Below are 3,021 nucleotides of genomic sequence, written 5' to 3'. Positions count from 1 at the left end.
GCCGGAGAGTCAAAGGACTGGGCAACTACTGTTTTAGCAGCAGATTCTGCAATATTTTTGAGAGTTAAGAAGAAATTCCTGATCATAGTCTCATTTATACTTACTAATAACCAGGGAAGTAGGGCCCTGACAAAGGAAGCAAATCCTGAATCATGAATGCCTCCTGTGAGTAAGGCCTGGAAAGGTGACAGTCATGGAGACCAATAAAATTGTAAGGGCCTATAGACCACACAGGCAGTTTTATTCTGATTGCTGTGTGTTCCTTTCTTTACCTAGAACCTGGACACAAGTTTCCCTGGGTTTAGGGTTCTTAACCAGAGACAAGGAAATGAATGAGGGAGTCACTAGCATCATGGACAGATCAGAATTCTTGATGACAAATCCAATAGTCTGAACGATGTGGCCTGGGAGAATCAGATGATGGTGTTATCTTTCCAGGCCAGTAGGAAAGAAAGGGAAGAAGAAAAGGTTTCATGGTTAGTTAAAATATGAAGTCTTGATCCAGTTTCTTGAGCAGAAGCAGTCCACACCAATGATAGCTACTTCTCTTCTTTTAAGAAAAATTTTTAAATGTTTATTTATTTTTGAGAGAGAGACAGAGACAGAGTAGGAGCAGGGGAGGGGCAGAGAGAGAGTGAGGGAGACACAGAATCCAAAGCAGACTGCAAGCTCTGAGCTGTCAGCACAGAGCCTGACATGGGGCTCGAACTCATGAGTTGTGAGATCTAACCTGGGCCAAACTCAGACTCTTAACTAACTGAGCCACCCAGGTGTCTCAAGCTACATGTCTTCTTAGTCAATTTGACTTAAAGATCTCCAAGGGCTGCATGTAACAAAATGTCAGATAGAGCCTTCTTTAGCTGTGAGGTGTGTGGCCAAGTCCCTAAAGTTTGGCTGCCATCTGGGTAGTGAGGAGGACTTAGAATACTCCCTTGTAAGGAGATTCAAGGGCAGTCTGTTTTCAGTGATTCTAAATCAGAAGGGTGGGAGAAAAATGGAAATGTTACTTTGGAGAGTTGTAGCCAAATATTTGAGGAAACTAGAAGAATTCAGGATCCAGTCCAATTAGCAGGTATAAAACAAAGTCTCAAAGACCATTAAAAGGTTTAGAATCTAATGTCTATAAAGGTGCAAACATAATTTTTCTCTCTACAATTATCTTCATTTCTTTTTTTCAAAGATAATCGCAGGAAAATTAGTTTGTTTCCATTGGACTTTGCCTGATAATTTACCTAAGTCCAGCAAGAACAGTGATTGACAACACAAGCACCCCCCTCTTTTTTTTCTATATAGAAACAGGATAAGTAAGTGAATTTTTTCTTTTTCTTTTTCTTTTTCTTTCTTTCTTTCTTTCTTTCTTTCTTTCTTTCTTTCTTTCTTTCTTTCTTTCTTTCTTTTTCTTGCTTGCTTGCTTGCTTGCTTTCTCTTTCTTTCTTTCTCTTTCTTTCTTTCTTTCTTTCTTTCTTTCTTTCTTTCTTTCTTTCTTTCTTTTCCTTCCTTCCTTCCTTCCTTCCTTCCTTCCTTCCTTCCTTCCTTCCTTCCTTCCTTCCTTCCTTCCTTCCTTCCTACCTTCCTTCCTTCCTTCCTTTCTTCCTTTTTTGCAAGAGGTAAGTAAAAGATTCAATTTGAGGGGCGTCTGGGTGGCTCAGTAGGTTAACCGTCTGACTTAAGCTCACAGTTTGTGGGTTTGAGCTCCGTGTCGGGTGCTGTGCTAACAGCTAGCTCAGAGCCTGGAGCCTGTCTTCAGATTCTGTGTCTCCCTCTCTCTGACCCTCCCCTGCTTATGCTGTCTCTCTCTCTCTCTCTCAAAAAAAAAAACACATTTAAAAAAATTTTTAAAAAGTTTCAATTTGATTCTTCTGGGGGGGTGGGGAGTTGAAAGTAGATCTTCATCTTGCAGTCATCATGTACATGAAGTTTTTTTTATGTTTATTTTTGAAAGAGAGAGTGTGTGTTTGTGAGCAGGGAAGGGAAGAGAGAGAGGGAGAGAAAGGGAGACAGATAATCCCAAGCAGGCTCTTCACCATCAGTGCCAAACCCAACATAGGACTTGAACCCATCAACTGTGAGATCATTACCTGAGCTGAAGTCCATCACTCAATGGACTGAGCCACCCAGGCACCCCCTACACAAATTCTTCATAGCTCACTTGTCCGTCTCCATCAATATCTGCTTCTCTGATCATTTCATCTACTTCTTCATCTGTTAATTTTTCTCCTAAGTTTGTCATGACATGACATAGTTCTGCTGCACTGATCTGACCATTGCCATCCTTGTCAAAGATTCAGAATGGCTTCCAAATTTCTTCTTTACTATCTCTATCTTTTATTTTTCTAGCTGTCATAGTCAAAAACTCTAGGAAGTCAATGGTGCTGTCATCGTGAGCATCTACCTTGTTGATCACATCTTGTAATTCGGTTTCTGTTGGGTTCTGACCCAGTGACCTCATGACAGTTCCAAGTTCCTTTGTTGTGATGGTGCCACCATCATCTTTGTCAAATAGGGAGAAAGCTTCCTTGAGCTCAGCAATCTGTTCTTCTGTCAGCTGATCAGCCATGGTGCAAGCGAAAGGAGGAAGAACAGAGGGAGTGAGGGCGGCTGCACCAGCGCAGGGGCTGTAATGGCAGAGGTGGCTCTTCTGCTGCTGCTGCTGCTTCTGCTAAGGCACAGCGTGTGCTCAGAGCTGTGCTGCCACCAGACTGCAAGTATCAGCCCCACACCTGCCAAGCTCCCAGCACTATGGCCTCATAGAAGCACTTCTTATTTTTTATTATTTTTAAAGTTTATTTAGTGTGTGTGTGTGAGAGGGAGAGGGAGAGAGAGAGAGCTGGGGAGGGGCAGAGAGAGACGGAGAGAGAGAAACCCAAGCAGGTTCCACACTGCCAAGGCAGATCTCTATGCAGAGCTCGAACCCACAAACTGTGAGATGATGACCTGACCTGAAACCAAGAGTTAGAGGCTTAACCGACTGAGCCACCAGGTGCCCCTATGAACACCTTTTTTTAAGTCTGCTTTGTTGGA

The 3,021-nt window shown here is 42.7% G+C and overlaps 1 pseudogene; it reads right to left on the bottom strand.

Moving 5' to 3' along the window:
• Positions 1 to 2,125: 2,125 nt before the first annotated feature.
• Positions 2,126 to 2,612, bottom strand: LOC120233227 (annotated as a pseudogene).
• Positions 2,613 to 3,021: the final 409 nt, after the last annotated feature.

Source organism: Hyaena hyaena, unplaced genomic scaffold (genome assembly GCF_003009895.1).
Source record: "Hyaena hyaena isolate Hyena2069 unplaced genomic scaffold, ASM300989v1 scaffold_89, whole genome shotgun sequence".
Taxonomy (NCBI): domain Eukaryota; kingdom Metazoa; phylum Chordata; class Mammalia; order Carnivora; family Hyaenidae; genus Hyaena; species Hyaena hyaena.
The sequence above is the reverse complement of the archived record's forward strand: the minus strand, read 5'-3'. Positions and strand labels throughout refer to the sequence as shown.